The 22,691-nt window shown below is 33.0% G+C and overlaps 1 protein-coding gene across 1 annotated transcript in view; it reads right to left on the bottom strand.

The window, feature by feature from the left end:
* The window catches only part of LOC143191537 (kinesin-like protein CG14535), a 660,599-nt gene extending 638,438 nt beyond the window's left edge, over positions 1 to 22,161 (bottom strand). The window contains exon 1 of the mRNA XM_076396712.1: positions 21,869 to 22,161. The gene's annotated coding sequence lies outside the window, so the exon portion shown is untranslated. The remainder of the gene's footprint in view (positions 1 to 21,868) is intronic.
* Positions 22,162 to 22,691: the final 530 nt, after the last annotated feature.

Here is a 22,691-nt window from a genome sequence, read left to right as displayed (position 1 = left end):
ATCTATATTAATTGCACTGTATTTAAGGTGCTTAATTCGATAAGGATTAATGCCGTATTGCTTAAAATAGCTTCGTAAATAAGCCATTTTCTCACGTAAAAAGTAAACAATAAAAATGGTTAATGTGGGTTATCCCTAAAAGATAAACATATACCATCGCGGACTTTTTTGTAGACCTTTTTATGGTGTACAATACTGTAGTACATTAATTTGATCTAACTCGTAGGGTTAGGCAGCGTTTTTGCTAATTGCTAAATAAGCCTAAAAAATAGGTTAATTTACGACATCACGTTAGAAACCTCTAAAATTAGCAATGTTGCCTTAGTATATTATGCATGTATTATACATATAAACCTTCCTCTTGAATCACTCTATCTATTGAAAAAAAAACCGCATCAAAATCCGTTGCGTAGTTTTAAAGATTTAAGGGCAAATAGGGATATAGGGACAGAAAAGGCGACTTTGTTTTATACTATGTAGTGATGTACTATCAGACAAGCAACATCTTTTTGGGGCATCAATAAAACCTGCTAAAAAAAATAATATTTCTACAAGGCCTAACATTCTGTTATATTGTGTGAACACATAATATGGATAGCGTTCAGGGATGGTAAACATTTCGCTTTTATCGTTTAGAAAGCTAGCTCCTGTCCTAAGCTGTCTCTGTCCGCTACTTTATCTTCTTTACTAACAATGCTTCGCCTGCTACTCCCAAGTATTACTGTTTTTTTTTATGAATTTTAGGTATGAATTGCAAGATTTAAAATTATTAGCCTATAATATGCTGTGAGGCTTTACAACATTTTGTAACTAGGGTAGTAGCATGACAACAATACGGCTCTATTTATTTCAGGCGACAGCTTAAAAACATTTTCTTTCTAAGTTCTATTTTAGTTCTTCTTCTGGTATCACGCACATCAATTATTTGGGTGCATTCGATTGCAATGACACCCTTTCCGCTACTTTACACTGAATTAAAGTGTTACTGGTCGTCAATGATGGAACGTAGCACTTTATTTTGGAATCTTTGAGGATATCTATGTTGGATTTACTAATACCACCCCACAGTTCGATATCATACGTTCATATGGGCCTAAGAATGGACTTACTTACTGGAATACAGCAATATTTAATTATTTAAAGATTAATTAATTATTTGATTGAAGAAGAAAATGGGATTTACGTCCTATGAGCCAATACATCTGACTTCGTTTAAGTCCAAGTTATATACAATTTATTAGTACATATTTCTTCCAATTTAAGCGTCGATCCAGATGCACTGCCAGATATTTAACATTTTCTGCTTGCGGGAGATTATCGAGATAAACCGGAGAAACCTTCTAAATGTGTTGAACATTAGGTGAGTAGATATTGTCTTACTCGCCTTGGTAGAAGGCCTTGGAGATGAAGTTGAATATTCCTTGTAGCTGATATTGAATACTCGTGCGATGATAAAACCGCCGTATCGTCCGCATGTGCTGCCTCAGTAGTGGTGTTTGAGGTCGGTACATCAGCTGTATAAAAGAGCTATAACAATGGATCTGAAACTGGATGTAGTTCAGTGTTGATACCCTGGAAAAATATTTATTGCTTCTGCGATTACTTTTAAACTCTTGATGTATAGTTTATCGGCAGGTGTTTGAGATACAAATTAGAAATTGCATTTATAAGAAATAATTAAAGTATAAATACATATTTTGGATTTGTATTTAAATTACGTATTTTATTTAACCCTGTATGACAGCTTTTATCTTAAACGTGGAAAAACATTGTTGTTCAATAGGAATTTCACCCCTTTAATTTTTTGAGAATACAATTAAATTAATGAATTACGGACGAGGTTCGACCACTAACCAATATAAGCACGAGAAAATTATTTCAATTTATTAAAATAATTGATACCTTAAAAATGATACTTACAAAGGTTTATGGACTGGACCATAAATAGCATATATATATATATATATATATAATTGTATATCTAGCAGGTAAAAATATCACATTACACATGCTTAATCTAAATAATTTGAAATTTTTTGATGACCTATCTATTTTCTAAATAAGAGTCCCAAACTTCTTGAAAGGAAAACGATATGTCATCATTTTCTGTACGGTTACACTTCTTAATGAATGATACGAACTAATTTTGATTATGATTTAATCACGAAAACGTAGCAAAACGCTAGAAGCACTGTTATTTGCTTCTGCATGCAGAAAATTGCCCCCAAAATAAAAGCAAATGCACTTTAGAAATGAAATGAACTAATCAAATGGACATCTTGATATTGAACGTCGCGAAACAATTCTCCAAAATTGCGTACAAACTTCAATCTCTATATGCACTGTGATTATAGTTTATGTTTGATGGTGTTTACCGCGTATCTGACATTGAAAAATCCATCTAGTTTAGCCACAAACGCCTGTTATAACCCGGAAAAAATTCGAACCGGTTCTGCAGGTTGATCTAAGTATATACTCGTGCGATGATAAAACCACCGTATCGTCCGCATGTGCTGCCTCAGTAGTGGTGTTTGAGGTCGGTACATCAGCTGTATAAAAGAGCTATAACAATGGATCTGAAATTGGATGTAGTTCAGTGTTGATACCCTGGAAAAATATGTATTTCTTCTGCGATTACTTTTAAACTCTTGATGATAGTTTATCGGTCAGGTGTTTGAGATACAAATTAGAAATTGCACTTATAAGAAACAATTAAAGTATAAATACATATTTTGGATTTGTATTTAAATTACGTATTTTATTTAACCCTGTATGACAGCTATTATCTTAAAAGTGGAAAACATTGTTGTTCAATAGGAATTTCACCCCTTTAATTTTTTGAGAATACAATTAAATTAATGAATTACGGACGGGGTTCGACCACTAACCAATTTAAACACGAGAGACCAGATGAAACAATTTTAAACAACAATAATTCACGAAACTGGAAACGATCAATCCGACCAACACCGGCCTCTCCAACACGCTTAATGACTGCGAGAGCACGAAAGCAATAATAGAAGGAAAGGTTTTCGGCGAGTTTGACTCGGTAGTTTTTTCCGGCCGGTTCACAAACGAAATTGCCCCAAACTGGCGTTGTTTTAAAATTTATTTTTAACAACGGAAAGAAGTTAACTGAAGCATAGACTAACCGGGGACGAGTTATAGCCGCGGGAAACACATAAACTTCATAGTCGGGAGGCCACGGAGGCGGCGGCGGGAACTGGCAAAAAGGCAAAGAACTATCAAAAGGCCCAACTTTCGCGTTGGCTCGTCAACGTGGAAAAAAGTTCCGAGCGACGAGGAACGATCTCCCCGGGGCACGAGCAACAACGATCGTAATGCGAAGATTAATTGTTTCTGCTTTAAAGTCATAGAATATGATTCTATTAGTATATATATAGTAATAGAGAGAAAACTCAATAGGTGTCTCTTACGAATTAATCGTTTTCTCAGCATCTCGAAAGCAGTTCAAATAATAATGATTCTCAAACCAGGGAAAACACTAAAAGATGTCACATCCTACCAGCTTATAAGTTTATTGCCGATAATCTCAAAAGCTGTTGAGAAAATGTACATAAAGAAGCTCAATTGTATAATAGAAAAAAGAAAGATCATTCCAGAACACCATTTTGGGTTTCACAATAAGCATGGAACAATAGCACAGGTGCATATGCTTGTTAACAAGAGATATATGGCCAAAATTATAATTATTGTAACTAGCCACTCATGAAGATCCAGCCATAGCATCAATGAATCTACAAACACACCTAAATCAAATAGAAATATGGTTGAAAATATGGCGTATAAATGTCAACGAGACAAAATCCACTCATATAACTTTTACGCTACGTAAAAGAACATGACCACCAGTCTATATCAATAATTGTCAACTCTCGCAAGCAGAAGATGATAAATATTTTGGTATCCTCCTAAATCGACGCCTAACTTGGCAGAAATACAAACTCGCCAAACGGGAAAAACTTGGATATAAACTCCACCAAATGTATTAGCTTATATCGGGCGCAAATACAAGTTATCATTATACAAGATATTATTGTATAAATCTATACTGAAGAATATTTGGTCATATGGAATCCAACTATGCAGAACCGCTAGCAAGTTTAATATATCCATCATACAAAGGTTCCAAAATAATGTGTTGCGTGTTCAATGCTCTGTACGCGATATTCCTCTAGAACGTGTGTCTCCTAAAGAGTGTCAGTGCATCCCAATATACTCGCTAATCAGCTAAATATGCGAAGTGACAGTGAAGTGCGTAGACTAAAACGTCTAACACCATCCGATCTGATTATTGGACATATATAGACTTTACAATAAGCTTTAAAATAAGACTAGTTAATTAAATTAGTATTTTATACAGGAGATCACTTAATGAAGTTATTTTCTACATTCCATGTTATATAGTATAAACATAACAAATACTTATTATTCTGTGGGCAGACTGTGGAACTAGTAAGAGTAATAATTATAAAAAATAGACGTCTCTGAAGAAGCTTAGTTACGTCCAATTTCCAGATAGCACTGTAATTACTATTCTAATAATTTGATTGGTTAGTTGAAATATGCACTATAGACACAAATAAGTAAAGAAATGATCTTGTTCTTGAAGAAATTTTGATTAGTTTGTTGAAGTTCGAGAAGACAAATAAAACTTTCAATTAAAAAAAAATTGTGTAAATAAAAGAAATGGTAAATTAATAAAATTGTTTTATTATGTTTATAAAATTCTAATATTCATTTCCAAGAATCCAATTTTTATAATATATATTATTATTTGTATAGCTCTATGCCATACAAAAACATAAATATCATACGCTTATCATTCATACTCTTAACATAATATATTATAATTTATTATTACGACCTGTTATGTTTTAAAAAATTTGTGTATAATAAGTGTGACATTATTGACATAGACAAATCTAGGAATGAAATGAAACAAATTAGTTATAGCCCAAATATATTTCTTAAAAAAATTATTTCAATTTATTAAAATAATTGATACCTTAAAAATGATACTTACAAAGGTTTATGGACTGGACCTACAGTTTAACGTGGGCTCCGAACCAAGGCCCTTGGCGACTGGCAAGTGAGCAACTTAGAAAGCATCCCAGAAAAATAATTATACTACTTTAATAAGCATATTTTTGAAATGCGATGCAACTTACCATTATACGTTCATACCTTCATATTTTTGAACGAGTGCCATTTAAACATATTTTGGGTTAATACTCTCGCATATTTATTGATATTATTGAAAACTATCGCTCATTTATTGATAACGCGGTGAAAAATAACTTAATATTCTTAAAAACAATATACAAAATTCATATATATATATATATATATATATATATATATATATATATATATATATATATAATTGTATATCTAGCAGGTAAAAATATCACATTACACATGCTTAATCTAAATAATTTGAAATTTTTTGATGACCTATCTATTTTCTAAATAAGAGTCCCAAACTTCTTGAAAGGAAAACGATATATCATCATTTTCTGTACGGTTACACTGCTTAATGAATGTTACGAACTAATTTTGATTATGATTTAATCACGAAAACGTAGCAAAACGCTAAAAGCACTGTTATTTACTTCTGCATGCAGAAAATTGAACCCAAAATAAAAACAAACGCACTTTAGAAATGAAATGAACTAATCAAATGGGCATCTTGATATTGAACGTCGCGAAACAATTCTCCAAAATTGCGTACAAACTTCAATCTCTATATGCACTGTGATTATAGTTTATGTTTGATGGTGTTTACCGCGTATCTGACATTGAAAAATCCATCTAGTTTAGCCACAAACGCCTGTTATAACCCGGGAAAAATTCGAACCGGTTCTGCAGGTTGATCTAAGTATATACTCGCGAGAAAATCACCTATAAGTCGACGGAAAAGGCTCTCAATTTACTATGCAACATGACAAGAACTGAACTTGCCTTATCTGATATATCTTTATACATTACAGCACTTTAAATAAGTCATCTTGTATAAACCATAAAAACGGTGAATTATTTTTTTATAATTTGCGAGTTTTACTGACAGTAAAAGCTACAATTTTAATTAGTCGTAAATATTATACAAATATTTTTTGGGAGGTACATCGATTCGAGTGACAAAGAATCGCATATATGTCAAATATGTCCCAATCCAACAGTGAAGCGAACTATTGTCCAAGAATTGCAAAGAAAACAAAAAACTGAGAAAAATATATCGCGATAATAATAATCAATGATATAGGAATATGAGCATAGTTATAGAAATGCCGATGTAATATAACCATTAAAACTAATTCACAATCTTAGTATAATCATTAAGAGATTGATCTAGCACATTTCAAACAAATAATTGGTGTAACAATAACAAAGCATTATTTACGTATAGTCCATTGTATTTTGAAGTAAAAATCAAGCGAATTTGTTGAAGCCAGGCGAGAGTCAGCATCACAATAAAATATTTACATAGTTTTTGAACATATGGACGAATATGTATTGAAAGATCACTTTGTTATGTCTTTTGTACTATGTCTGAGCTACACTGCTAGACTTGTTGCATTAACTATGGCTGATCTGTTTCCCAAATGATGGTTTCGATAAGTTGGATTTATTGCAGTCAAATACTACCAGAAATTTTATCGCAATACAGCAATGTCAACAAGTAGTAAAGCATGACGAGAAATAGCCAATCCAGTTAGTAGACTTAATGCTGATAGCGGAGGTTCAAAGTCCACGTTAAACTCTAATTGGTAAAAAGAAACTAATATGAGTGTTAATCGAAAAGTTATGGGGTATATTATGGTAAACAGTGGTATGGAAAAATATTTTATGATTTAGAAATGTTGCTTAAAAAGAAAGAATAGGAATAATATAATGTATATCAAATTAAATGGTATTTTATCACTATTTCTAACCAGAAAATTGTATTAAAGCCTGTAAAAAATACTAATTTCTTGTATTTTAAGTCCCATCAGCATATAACAGGTCAAATGAATTTACTTTTTCAAAATATATTCGTTCAGTTATTAGTGTTGATGGATATAATATATGTCTGGGTTGATTGAAAGCAGTGATACGAAGCACAAGGTATGGTGTTATTAGAGGGAAAAATATTTATAACTTTTTAAATTAACGGGTCAATTGAAAAGTCCCCAGCCTACCATAGTAAAACATATTTTGTTTGCAAAATTAGTTTTTTTATTCAACATAATTCCCTTCAAGGGTGATACACTAATTATAGCGACCCCCCAACTTTTCGATACCATTTTAGTAGTAGTATTTGTCCGTTGCTTCAAAATTGACCTCAGATTAGGCGATCATCTCTTCATTCGATGAAAATCTCTTCCCAGCGAGCATTCTTTTGAGATCTGACAAAAGGAAATAGTCGCGGGGCCAGACTTGGAGAATACGGTGGATGAGGAAGCAATTCGAAGCCCAATTCATGGATTTTTGCCATCGTTTTGACTGACTTGTGACACGGTGCATTGTCTTGGTGATTGTCATTGTTCCAATAACGCTATGTAATAGCCGCTGTTGATGGTCCTTCCTTTTCAAGGTAGTCAATGAAAATTATTCCATGCGCATCCCAAAATACAGACGCCATAATCTTGCCAGCCGACTATTGCGTTTTCCCACGCTTTGGAGCGGGTTCATCATATGCGGAAGACTGTCTATTGGACTTTGGATTGAAGTGATGGACCCATGTTTCATCCATTGTCACATATCGACGCAAAAATTGAGGTTTATTACGCTTGATCATATGGACGAATATGTATTACATACTTCTTGATCATCTTCAAACACTGCTCCGAATTATCAACTCGTCGTTGTTTTTGGTCAAAAGTGAGCTCGCGCGGCATCCACTTTGCACAGTGCTTTGTCATACCCAAATATTCGTGAATGATATAATGTACACGTTCAGTTGATATCTTTAGAGTGTCTGCTATTTCACTCAGTTTCAATTTACGGCCATTCAAAATCATTTTGTGGATTTTTGAAATGTTTTCCTCGGTAACAACCTCTTTTGAGCATCCACTGCGTTCACCGTCTTCGGTGCTCATTTCACCACCTCTAAACTTAGCATTCAAATCCTTAATGATCGATTTTCCTGGGGCAGTGTCCAAAAACTCGGTATCAAATCAAGTTTTTGCTTCAACTGTATTGTTTTCCCTTCAAAAAGCAATATTTTATCAACAGGCGAAATTCATTTTTATCCATTTTTTTCACAATAGCAAAAGTTGCTTTACTCAAAATGCTATAATTCACAAAACTAATGATCAAACAGCTGTCAAATTTATACACGCAACTTTTGAGGCTTAGGGCTAACTAAAAAACATATGGATGTAAGTCTAGTAGCGCCATCTATGTGTCAGGCCGGAGGCTTTTCAAATGACCCGTTATGCTATTTGGCGACTAAAAAACTAATATATAGAAATATAGAGCGATTTATATACAATAAAAAATGAGTAAAACAGAAAGGGTTTGGACAGATTTATGGGAATGAATATGTCAGTTAAATCATAAGGTATATCCACTTTAACGAATCAAAAGCGAATATTCCATGAAAATGTGACATATTGAGTATGGAGCGCCACAACGGGAACATTCTAGGGCTAATCTCCCTCAAAAAATATCCCTCAAAATCTCTCTCAAAAAATATATCAATTGCGTAGCGTTACAATGTCTCAGCATGAGCCATTTTAAGATGATCTGAGTGGATTCAGATTTGGCGATGATAATGGACGATAGGAAATCAAGGTTTATTGACCATAATTTATTGCATATAGGTTCAAGTAGGTCCCAAGCAATCTGATTTAAATCATTAAGATTAGATTCAATAAAAGGGAATAGGTCTTTATATAGTATTGTGTGATAATAGCGGATACCTTTCGGGATGGCGTCTACTAGGCACGGAGATCAACCAATTAATTTCCCTTGTAGCTCCAGCAATATCCAGGCAATGGAAGCAACATTTGGTTTAATATTGTCTGTTCATGTGGAGTGTTGAGAATATTTAGAATTATTGGATGATGGTGAGATTGTGGTTAAGTAGCACTGGAACAGCAGTGCAGATCAGCCATTTGCTAGATTCCCCATTCAGAAGCTATTCAAAGGATTCAACAAGGCAAACAGTTCAGCAGTGCAGATAGTAGATGTTTAGGGAGACAAAAGTTACGAGAATTTACTCGCTCAAAATCTCAGCGCCAACAGCTTCCTTATTTTTTGAACCATCTGTATATATGATACGCGACAAAAAATCCAAGCCAAAGTCCAGTGCACAGTATGCTAGTAGAGAAGTTTGTTGGTGAAAAGAAAGGAAATTTCCGAAGGAATCAAAAATATCTGAAGGATAAGGTATTTAACATATGGGCTGAGATGGGTTAAATTGCATTCACCGCTCTTTCAATTAGTACCAACATTAAAAATTTTATGATATTGTACTCATAAGTTTGTGAGTTATTGTGCTAAGAGTGACAGCAGTTTTTCATGTTTTACACTGCTTCCTGATGGGAAAAAATAGTGTTCAAGCGAAGCAATAGCTTGAAGAGTGTTAAAATGAGGCCACTCCAAACGTGGTTGTAGATACACAATGATGCAGAAGGCAGTGGACGTCCAAATGAGGCGGTAATATCAGAAAAAAAAATCCACAAAATCGTTTCGAATGATCGAAAAGTGAAGTGGCGTGAGTTAACTACCATCATAAACAGAGCTTTTGACTACGACAAAACTCTTTTCGAAGTAGTTGCCACATTTGCTCACTGTTGGCCAAAAACAAGAACGTGTTGATGATTCTGAGAAGTTTGCCATATTTAAACATAATAAAATTAAATTAAATACAATAAAGCGGAATTTGTGTGTCGATATGTGACAATAAATGGCACATGGATCCATCACTTCACTCTGGAATCAAAACAATCGTCATCTGAGTAAAAAATAACTGGTGACAGGCCTATTTTAAGGCAAAAGATAAATTGTTCTACAATAGTCGCATTAAAATGTAAGAGCGACACAGGAATGATTATGTGGCTCTTGATGGAGATTACGTTGAAGAATAAAACCAATTTTGAACCAAAAAAAAAACGCGTTTCCTTTGTTACACCCTGGATTTTTCAGCCCATATTTTATGTTGAGGAGATATGTGAAATAAGAAACATTTATTTCTAATTTAAATTCCTTAAAACTAACAAGAGATAAAAAGAAATAAAAAATTATAAAAATACGTATTTTAGAAAAAGTTAAATTCACGTAATAAAAGCTGATAATAATCAAAATTTAATTGCTTCGTTCGGTAGCAAAGTGAACTAACATGAACTACATTAACCAAACAATAACGTAGTGACTCACAGAGAATCTTCAGCGAAGAAGCAGACGATCGAACCCAACGGGCGGCCGCCTTTCAGTGGTTTCAAATGTTTTTGTGGCGCTCACCGGCACTGGTTCATCCCCAGCTGTTATAGATATGCCGACCTGTTACCATTTTTAGTCAAACCCAGTAGCAAACCAGTCCGTTTTTATATCTGGTTTTCTTCGTCCTTTTCTTTATTATTTTCTTTCGGAAACGTTTTGGATTATCGGCGAGTATTGACCGTATCAGGTAGATACATTAAGTATAATGAAACATTTTCAATGTTAGTTGATGAAGCGGACGCGCAAAAACGCAGAAATCGATCAATAAAACGATTACTAATGGTGGAGCGATGTTCTCCTCGCTACAGCTTTGATATTTGTTTTTTGACGTAACTAAATCACAATTAACAACAAAATCAGGATATATTCGGTCTGGTGTGGCAACGGCGTATACGACAAATATCATTTGGGTCTAATATATCACAAAAGTTTCGTATTGCAATAGGTCCCTTTACCAGCCATTAGAAACATTTATTCACGTGGTGGCATATTATAACCACCACATATATGAACTATTCTCGTTATAAATGAAAATAGATAGATGGAATACATAAATTAAAATATGTTCTAAAATAATCAATAAAAGTTGTCCTTTTTAGTTATTAGGTCAATGGAAAAAATTGTGATTTCAAATTAATTTTAAAATGTATTACTGGGACGAGTTTTAATGAAAAACAATTATTTTTTCTTCAGTTAACTGTAATAGGTCAATTGAAAAGTACTACCATAGTAGAACATATTTTTTTAACAAAATTACGACGAAAATTTCTTCCCAGCGAGCATTCTTTTTAGATCTGAGAACAGAAAATAGTCGCTGGGGGCCAGATCTGGAGAATACAGAGTATAAGGAAGCAATTCAAAGCCCAATTCATGGATTTGTGCCATCGTTTTCACTGTAACACGGTACATTGTCTTGGTGAAGCACCACTTTCTTTTTCTTCAAATACGGTCGTTTTTCGGCGATTTCGTCCTTCAAACGGTCCAATAACGCTATGTAATAGTCGCTGTTGATGGTCCTTCATTTTTCAAGGTTGTTAATGAAAATTATTCCATGCGCATTGCAAAATATAGACGTCATAACATTGCCAGCCGACTGTTGCGTTTTCCCACGTTTTGGTTCATCGGGTTCATTGTGTGCAGTCCACTCGGAAGACTGTCTATTGAACTTCGGAGTGAAGTGATGGAACCATGTTTCATCCATTGTCACATATCGACGCAAAAACTCGGGTTTATTACGCTTGATAATCTTCAAACACTGTTCCGAATCATCAACTCGTCGTTGTTTTTGGTTAAAAGTGAGCTCGCGCGGCAACTACTTTGCACAGAGATTTCTCATACCCAAATATTCGTGAATGATATGATATACACGTTCAGTTGATATCTTTAGAGTGTCTGCTATTTCATTCAATTTCAATTTGCGGTCATTCAAAATCATTTTGTGGATTTTTATGTTTTCGTCGGTAACAACCTCTTCGGTGCTCATTTCACCACGTCTAAACTTAGCATACCAATTCTTGATGGTTGATTTTCCTGGGGCAGTGTCCGGAAACTCGGCATTATGCCAAGTTTTTGCTTCAACTGTATTTTTTCTCTTCAAAAAGCAATATTTTATCAACACGCGAAATTCCTTTTTATCCATTTTTTTCACAACAACAAAAGTTGCTTCACTCAAAATGCTATAATTCAGAAACTAATGATCCGACAGCTGTCAAATTTATACACGCATCTTTTAAGGGTTAGGGCTAAGTAAAAACGTATGGATTTAATTTCTTTTACTTTTCAATTTACCCATTATATGCTGTTTCTCCCAATTTTTATCACCAGCTGGTTATAATATTTATTTTTTAATTTAATGTTTTATATTTTGGTCAATTTTTGGGACCTTAATTTACTTCAGAGGAAAAAACACTGTTCGCATTATTTTATAAACTATTATTTTCATAAAGAATCATTGTTTACTAAATATACCACACCCATTATAGCTTTCCCACACAGCTTTCTAAAATTCAAAATCTCACTGGTTATATTATGCACCATATAGGACTTCTATTAAATATATTACGGATATATTACGGAAACACATGGGCTGAAAACACATGGTTCCGGGCTTTACACATCAATGGCGTTTGTTTAATTGCATTCACAACTATTTCAGTTAGTACTAACCTTCAACAAAATGCTTTTGTTATAAAAATATATAGAAATCTTTAAGAAAAATGTTAAAATGCTCTATCTCCGAAAATAATTTAAATTTCGCAAAATTCTCTTAAGGGCACGTTCTTAAAAAACTAAACCTTGAAAATATGAATAAAAATAGATTTTTCCCATTGTCCACAGAAGAATATCCCCTTAAATCCTAGTATAGAAATTTATTTCATTCCATTTCTATTGAAGAATCCTATGTTTTACCTTTATCCGTTATTATAGTTAGGAAAAAAAATTAATCATTTCCTGATTATAAGCAATAGTTAATTTCAATTAAATATATGTTAAAACTAAGTAGCATACCTAAAATAAAACAAATAGAAATAATTTAGTTCGTATGTGAGGTGCTTATGAATATTTATGCTTAAAGTAATGTCTTAATTGATGTTAAACAGCAATTAATACCAGGCTTTTAGATAAATTAACTATAATGTTCAATGAAGACATCGAAAGCTCAAGTTGCTAATGATACTTCTAACTGATCAGTTGGTAGTAGTTAAAATAATATTGTAAATAGATAAATTAGGTTAGGTAGGTATTAAGCTAAATAATGTGTATATAGCAGAATATAAAATACGTGTATATATGTGATAGGTTATATAAGGTTTTTGTTTAGTTTTATTTAGTTATTACAGCGATTATTATGTACATACTTTATTTTAAAATGTTTTTTGTGTCTTAAAAATCTAGGTTTGATTATTTTTTTTAATTTTAGTAAATTCCTTATTTATTTTTTGAGGTCGGTTTAATTTTTTTGTTTGCAATATTTTATTTTTCTGTTTTTAGTGTTATTTTATTTAATACTACAATGGTTAAACCAAATAAAGGTGCAGTCCGTATGAGAAAAATTGGAATAAAGAAACAATGATTGACAATAAGGAGGGATTCATGCCCCAGGGTCCCCTACCTAGCCTAGGTTATTTAAGTAAACTAAAGAACAAAAAGTATCGTCCCCGCCGGGAATCCAACCCGCGACCTCCGCGTTTTATCTGAACGGTCTAACCACTAAACCATAAAAGCAGTTGCCGGTTATATTTCTACGGCTTCCCATATGATATGGCCAGTGCTTAAAAAGCAAACTGAACCGCTTTTGTACTGAACGACTTCCGATTTTCCGTCATATCAGTTCAGCATCAATATTATATCCAAAATCTGATTATTTTAGATAAAAAATATGTGAAAACTTTGCACGTGCCTTTGAAATTTGAGCCTTTCACTCAATTTACCCACCTTCCCCCGAACAGATCCTAATTTGGTTCCAATGGGATCACCTCGGAAGTGCACTCTTTCGAATAAAAAAAGAATTTTGAAAATCGGTCCATAATTGACGGAGAAATCGGCGAACATACATTAAAAATATATATACAGCTTAACATGGAACCTCCTCCTCTTTCGAAGTCGGTTAAAAATTTAGTTAACTTGGCTTATATAGAATTTCACACAATCATGTTTCATTTTTGAGAAACACTGCGCATAAATGTAAAAAAACCAGTTTAATTTTACGCTTTTATTGTTATCGCTATCAATCTAAACGAATATATAACATTTTTATGATCATCGTTCAGAGTTTTATTGATTTAGGACTTGATGGCGTTAAAAATAAGTCGTCAAACACGGATTGTTTAAATTGTCGGCATTCGTTTCCCTGACATTTTCGCGAAAAAAAAACACGTAGATAATAACGATCTCCGCACAATTCCTTGTTAATAAAAAAATATGTTCCTAATGTCATTTCTCCTTGGCGTTCCTAAAATTGTTCATTCCGACGCGGATGAGTTCAATTACCATCGGGGCCCAAGCAACAGGGAAAACTTTATTTTTCATTTCGTGCTTTTTTCGGCCGTTCCCGTTAGGCGAATTGGCTGAAAACTCGCCCAATTTTCTCTTCTTGTTCCGCCGAAGAAAAAAACGAGAAACGCCTCTCAACCAATTCATTTTCCGGAGATTTCGAAGAAATATTACCGAAGATCGTGTTGTTTTTGGCGGAGGCGCCGTACGCGTGTTTCTTTCCTAAATTAATATATTCACCGACACCCATTCATGGTTTCACGAAACCACAGGCCGGTATAGTCCCCTCGAAGAAATAATATATTACGGGATAATAACTTACGGCTCCTTAACAGATATTAGAGCAAATAAAATAGAAATAGGATCCGTTGTTATTTTAACTAGTGTCACAGCTTAAAAAAAGAAAAGGGGACCACCTGGAGAGTTATCCCATAACCCACTTGCTTTATCGGATACCTGATCACTATAGAAATCTTGGGATAAATCAAATTATTAGTATATAAATAAAATTATATAAATTGTATACTAACAAAACTTTTGAAAAATAATATTCATAACTTCCAAAAATATTAATACACTTTACTTGCCTTCGAAAGTAGAAATATAAAACCGAAAACTCAAAAAATAATTTAATATCCTAAATATTTGTTGATTTTATACATATTTTAAAGTCTCCTTTTGCCAACTAGGGGTTTATATGGACTGGACCTACAGTTTAACGTGGGGCTCCGAACCACGGTCCTCGGCATTAAGCCTACCGACTGACGAGTGACCAACTTAGAAATCAACCCAGAACATATCCGGTCTTACCCAGTCTGGTTACTGGCGTGGCTGGGATCATTTTCCTTGTCGGATTTTGCACTCTTGCCTAAGGACAATCACAAATATTAAACAATCACAAACATAAATTTTACCACTGCGCTACCAAGCGGGCCCTGATATTTGTGTTAAATAACTCAATTTATACATTAATTCAGACATCTATTAAAGGTATTAAGAAAATACTTTTATAACATAATTTTGCTAAAAGTATTAAAAACTAAAAAAATCAATTTTATGACCTTAAAGTAACCTATAAAGAGTTATCAGAATTTTCTATCGTAATACGCATTAATTATATTCGTCATTAACAGTTGTCAAGCAATTGGGAAAATTAACCAAACTACCAGACTAATATCTGGTAATGTTAGATAAAACTAATATGATCTATCACAAAACATTAGTCGTTATAAACCCAACATGAAAACGAACAATTAAATAACACTTCCAAATTACAGCAGTAAAACGATTTTTAACCCATAATCGCCAAAAATAACATTTGATGGGTGTTGGGACGAAGATAAATATAAATTAGCAAAACTATATACAGGGTGGGCAGTAATAAATTTCTCTGTTAAAAAACTAAATTACAAAGGATATGTTATATATTTAGAAGGTTGCTAACTTTAAAAAAGTAAATGAATATTGATATTTTATTCTTTAAAGATTATACCGTTAAGATGTCCCCCAAACATATGCCAACAGATTGTACATTTTCGATTGTAAACACACACTTTTATTGACGAGTCTTTTATATTAATTGGGTTAGATTCTTGAGTTACTATTGAAAACTTTTCATCACCCTATAGGTCTAATATCAATGCAACAGGTAGCACTATCCTTTGAAACCACACTATTATATTCATTAAAATCTCCCTTAACAAACTAATAAACTTCTTAATTAACAAAACTAATAAACGTAAATTCTAAAAAACGTAAATTCTTCGTAAACTTCTAATGGATTTTTGTGCCAATACCAATAATTGAAAAATAATTTATTCACCAATTATGAGGGAGGAGATGAAAGGAAGTTTGAACGAAAGATATTTTTTAAGCAAAAAAGAGTTTAATTCTTAACATAAACTTATTTTGACTAGAAACTATTAGCTCAGCTTTTTTCCATTTTTTTAATTCCTTCTAAATAATATATTTTCTTATTGCCCTCGAATGCCCTCGAAATAGGCCTTTATTTCATTGTTAACCTCTTCATTCCACCCAAATCCCTTACCACCTCAGCCATTTCTTCATGTTTAGAAACAGGAAATAGTCTCAGGACGTTATATATGGAGAATATGCTGAATGGAGTAACATCTTGATGGTACAACACATGTTTTGTTTCCTCGAAATCAATAATAAATATCTCCAAAAGCTCTCAATAATATTCACCGGTGATGCTTCTTGAAAAGAATAATACTGCGTATATCCCAAAAAAACGGTGGTCGTGACTTTGTTGACCAGCAGACATAACTTGGCCTTCTTTGGTGTATGTTTACACGGAGATACCAACTATACACTCACTCAGATTGCGTCTGAACATCGCCAAGCATTCGTTTGAAAAGAGGCACCCATCTCATGGATGACATCTATAGCCAAATAATCATGTAAAATATAAACTACCCGCTCAGTTGAAATGCCTACAGCCTCAGTCACCTTATGTACTTTATTTCTCCGATTGTCCAATATGATTCAGTGAACTATTTCTTAACCATAGAAATTGATTGTGCAGAGTCTCCTTGGCATTTATTAAACCTTTCCTTCGTTTTGTTTTTTTTTTGAGCAAAAAAAACAATTTTTAATCAGCACCACTCGAAAATAACTTTTTTACTTTTTCTAGTTCGTAATATAACAAAAAGACATAAATGAAATATTGTAGCTTGCTCAAAATCTCACAGTAGTTTATTAATAGATGACAGTTGAGGGCAGCAGTGATGAATTTAGAGTTACTACGCGGGACGTTCAAAATGTCAGTTACTAACTTATCAAATTGTTCTCGTATTTACTTGATCATTCTTTATTATGACTATTAATGCTTTTAACTAAAGCTAATAAGAAGATTAATGATTTAGAATAACTGGGTTCGTGTGACCGTGAAAAGTCCGGGTGGCTATTTGAATGATAACATACATGTACATTTCAAATGAAAAAATCAAATTTCATTAATATCTCATACATAGCTTGTTTCGTTCAATTTCAATATATTAGCACTATTTTTTTAATTAAAAACCTTACTTTAATTAGTAACAATATTTAACTTTTTTTTAACTTTATTTAGTGTTAGTAGAGTCCTAGTGCTGGTGCAAAATACTAGTAGATGTAAACTACAAAAGTTTATCTAATTAATTTTTTAATGGTATATATTTCGAAAGAGGTTTGAAATCAAAAAGTTATTTTTGATACATTCTAGTGAATAAATATAAGTAATTTTGATACGACACACTATTTTTAACGTAATACTAATAACAGTTTCTTGTGTTTTTTTGTTATAATTCAATTTATGTTGTGAATACAAATATTCATTCAAGTAACGCATACTATTAGTTTTACATCAGAATCTATATTGTTTATTTTATCTTCCAGACGTATATAAGTTAATTGTTCAGACAAAGAAACCTGAAAAATATCACGTCAATTACATCCGATAAAGAGTAGTTGTATTGTAGTAAAACAGATGTGTGAAATAATAGTTCTTGATTAAGAAAAATTAATTTATATCTAATTATTCAGAATATTCAGTTTCTAAAGTAATACTGCTCACGTACTAATTAACACTAAACTATGTTCTTTCTGTTATATAAACTTTTGTGTCTCCTGTACTACTATGCTACTTCTTTGTTAACATTGGAGTGGAGGATTTATTCAGTCTTACTGTGAATGTCTTTTCTTTTTTTTTCTCAATTACAGTCAGAATTTCTGAGGACTACATTTTTAAATACTCGTTTTTCAAGTAATTAAATAACCGAATTTATTCGTATACATCTCAAACAATAATCAATGATAAATGTACCTTTGGATCGATGATTCTTTGTTACTTTTCTGGTATATCCAAATATCTTTAAACTTCTAGCGATTTTCAGGCAATAATTTGAGCCTAAATATTTCCAGAAGCCTCTTTTGAAACCACTTTTATATATTTAAGAAAGTTTTGCTGAGACCGGAAGAAATCGCAGATCTACGAAGCAAGATTCGAGCTACAAAATGGATGCATCAACGCTTTTCAGTTAATATCTCTCACTTTTAACTGAATCACTTAATTCTTCTAGAAAAATCATTTTATTCGGACTTCGTTGTCCAAAAAATTTTTTAAATCCATAAAAGATATTCTAATGGATGGCTAATAACAGCTAGCAGATGAATAACCGATAAATTGTCTTGAATGTCTAACTTTATCAACAACTAATAAGAGGTTAATTGCATTTTAAGACCGCTATTTACTACATGTTTTTTCTTTATGCGGATATTATATAGACAGTTTCAAACATATATTCAATTTTTTATAATTATTCTAATCAAAAACAAATCGACCGCTTTAATTTCAGTTAGTCCTGCTGAGATCGTGTGCCTGGCAAATTGTATTGAATGATAGGTACTATTAGTTTTATCTAACACTATCAGAACTTATTTTGACAGATTGGTTAATTGCTTTTTTCATTTCCTTGACGATTATTAATGAAGATCTAATAATTAATGGTTTCTTGTGACAGTGTAAACTGATTAGCATACGGTCTATTAAGTTTTTTCTTAAATAGTACGATAACTATTATATATCGAAAAAGTAATATGTCCAAAATAAAATGTAGCAATAGTTCAGAAGAATTTATTTTAAAAATAAAAAATTATACTGAGATATTAAATAAAAACATTCCAATCATCAGCTTTTTGGTAATGCTGTATTTCTATTATTTTTTTGAGGCTCCTTTTTGCCAACTACAGTTTATCTGGACTGAACCTACTGCTTAACGTGGGCTCCGAACCACGGTCTTCAGCATTAAGCCTACCGACTGACGAGTGACCTATTTACAGATCATCCTAGAAGACATTTGGTCGGGTAGACTGGTCTGAGTGATTACAAAGATTAATTTATAACCATGCCCCAGCAGGATTCGAACTCGCAATTATCGCAACACGAGAAGGACCGTCCAATCTCCTTGACCATTGCGCCAACGTATTCTATAATTCTGTATTATTACTTTTTGAATTAACTTATTATTTTACTTAAAATAAAATACACAAATAGTGATCGTTTGAGTCTGCTTTAACTTTTTTAAATTAAAGGTAGACTCTCCTCTTCGTTGCTTCACATTATCAATGTTTGTACTAATACAGTGTCGTTATGTTTCATATATAGGAAAAAAGTTCAAATTCAAGACAAAATCACTTATCAAACCTAAGCTTTATCAGGTTGGTGACATATATTATGAACTGTAGAAACCTGGAGGAAGAGTTAATACTGATCGATGCTGACAATCAACGATCAATTTGAACTGTGAGTGAGTTCATCGAAAAATGTCCACAATACACTAGGAGATATATTACGGTGATTTTGCAGCAACATTAAACAGCAAAAGATATACAGCAGAACCATTCAAAGTATGAAAATCACTTGGATGGAACACCCGCCGTACTCTCCAGACCCGGTTACATTCGACTACCATTTTGCAGAGCAGTACTTTACCGATTTCACAGAAGCTGCTCGATGAATGGTTTACCTTATAACAGTGATTTGAGTTAAACTCTGTTCTTTTAAAATGGCATCCACAAATTGCTTAATATATGAAATCAAATAGTCAATACCTTAAATAAATAAATTTGAGTATCTCTAGTAATTTACCTGTTTTCTTTAACGAGAAAATTGGAAAGAATTTACCGACAGACCTGGTACATATTTGTCCTCAAACTCTTTTAACGAATATGCAAGATCATCCAAAAGAAGGCTTCAACATTGAAATTAATGTCTTTATTACCTCTGATGGGCAATATTTGTGTTGTCCAGGATTGTTACAGTTAAGATATTGGTAAAAAGCTGTTATTTTTTTCAATCACTGTTTTGCTGAATAAACTTCTAAAATTTTATCTTTATAACATAAAAAAATGTTTTACAGTCACCTAATCATCTTGTACAATAACAAAAGCCATCATAATTAATCAGCTTAATAAATCATAAAACAAAACACAAAATAGATTATTTTTAATTACAATGTAAGTACTCATGTTAGGTTCTTCAAATTACAGTGTCATAATAATCATTACATTCTAGTAGTCTTTAACACTTGTCTAATTAAATCACAGAAAACACTTGACCACTACGTCAAAATAAATCCTAATGGTGTTAGATAAAACTAATTATTTCCCTCAATTAAAAGCGTTTACTGTCTTCGCGATATAAAGAGTTATTGTTCATACTATATAAAAAATACAAAAGCAACACTTGTTGACTTAATAATTACTTATTATCCATCGTCGACCAGAATAATTTTAAAACAATATAGTAAAACAAATTAATAAAAACATTTCATAAAAATTAACTAATAAATGAATAATGAAATGAGTAATGAAATAAATAAAAAACTTACAGACAACTACACTACAACATTCAACACAAAAACCTAAAAAATATGCGAATAATTAATCTGTTATCAGTTCTATCCCACCAAAGTATGATCAAACAAATATTATAGAGCAAAACCAGCCAAAGAAGTGTGGAAATCACATGGATGGGAAGTTTTACCGCATCCACAGTATCCTCCAGACTTGGCTACATTCGACTACCAACTTTTCGTATAGATAGGGTCATATACAGAGCAACACAGAATAAAATGGCTCGATGATGCGTTTACCTCAAAGGAGTAACTTGAGTTAAAGTCTGTTATTTTGGAATGACATCCATAAATTGCTTAAGACACGGATAAAGTATATGGTATGAGATAGTCAATACTTCTAGTTCTTTTTTTCGTCAAACTCTTTTGACGGATATGCAAAACGATCCAAGAGAAGACTTCAACATTGCTTCCGATGGCCAATATTTATTATTTCCCAGTATCGTTACGTTTAGAATATTGGTAAAAGTTTAAGTAAAAGTAATTATTTTATTGAATATACTTATAAAGCATATTGGTAACTTTAAAAAGATGATATACTATTGCACTGACCTAACAATATTATTGCAACAACAATCATCATCATAGTTAATCAGTTCAAAAACCATAAAACAAAACAAATGTTTGATTCTTCAAATTGCAATGTCATAATTACTATTACACTGTAATCGTATTTAACACTTGTCTAATTAAATCACAGAAAACACTTGACCAATACGTCAAAATATATTCTAATGGTGCCAGATAAAACTAACTATGTCCATCAATCAAAGGAATTTACTGTCTACACGATATAAAGAGTTATTGTTCATACTACACAAAAATACTAAAGCAACACTTGTTGACTTAACAATTACTTATTATCCATCCTCAATCAGAATAATTTTAAAACAATATTGTACAAAAAAATAAATTAATAATAACAATTCATAAAAATTAACAAACACAATATTCTTGAATAAATTTTAACTCCCAACTGTACTTTGAAACTAGTAAAATAATGAAGAACTTACCGACAACTACACTACAACATTCAACACACAAACTTAAAACTATGCGATTAATTGTCGATCTGTTATCAGTTTCGTTCTATCCCATCAAAGTACGTTCAAACAAAAAATAATTATAAAAAACGTACACAACAAAAAATCACAAAACACTAAACCAAATCCGTGCCGAAAAAAGTCGCTGTTTCACATTTTTTTTCCCGAGAGCGCTCGGTGTATGGCCGCGAAAATGACGCGCGAGACCTCTGGCCTACGATCCGTGACGTTCATCCAGCGGAGATCGTCCACGCTCTGACTGCGAAGGCAACGCCACGGCCCGTTGTGCCGGTGCAAGAAGGGAGCGGGCGCAAACCATGTCGGTACGAGTGCACCGATACCAGACCGGCTATTAGCGATGGAAAATAATTAGGAATCGACGCCGGTGTGGAGGCGGTGGAAACGGCGAGCGGGGAGGAAATGCGACGGGCGCTCGTTCCATTAGGACCTGCAGGATTCGAATCCTGCGGGAGGACGTCGCGAGCGCCGGTCATTTCCTGATCGTTTCTTTCCTTGTAGCCGGTAAACTGGTTCCGGCTAATAACCCTCCGCAGTCAGTTGAAGTCAAACTTTCTAGAACGGCACTTACTAACTGTAAGTGTGGGATACAAGCACATGGAAAACTGGAAGACGCGGGGCATGCAGTACTAGCACACTTTTAATTGTATTAATTATACACACTTGGACACGCTACCAAGAATTTTTAAAGATTGAGTATCGGTTAGCAAGATAATCTTGAAATATTAGAGATTAAATTATATAAGTTTACAAGTTTCGGTCAACTTTTGGACCC

Source organism: Rhynchophorus ferrugineus, unplaced genomic scaffold (genome assembly GCF_030347505.1).
Source record: "Rhynchophorus ferrugineus isolate W39M unplaced genomic scaffold, kcgeb_rfMv2 rfM2, whole genome shotgun sequence".
In the NCBI taxonomy this organism is placed as follows: domain Eukaryota; kingdom Metazoa; phylum Arthropoda; class Insecta; order Coleoptera; family Curculionidae; genus Rhynchophorus; species Rhynchophorus ferrugineus.
The sequence above is the reverse complement of the archived record's forward strand: the minus strand, read 5'-3'. Positions and strand labels throughout refer to the sequence as shown.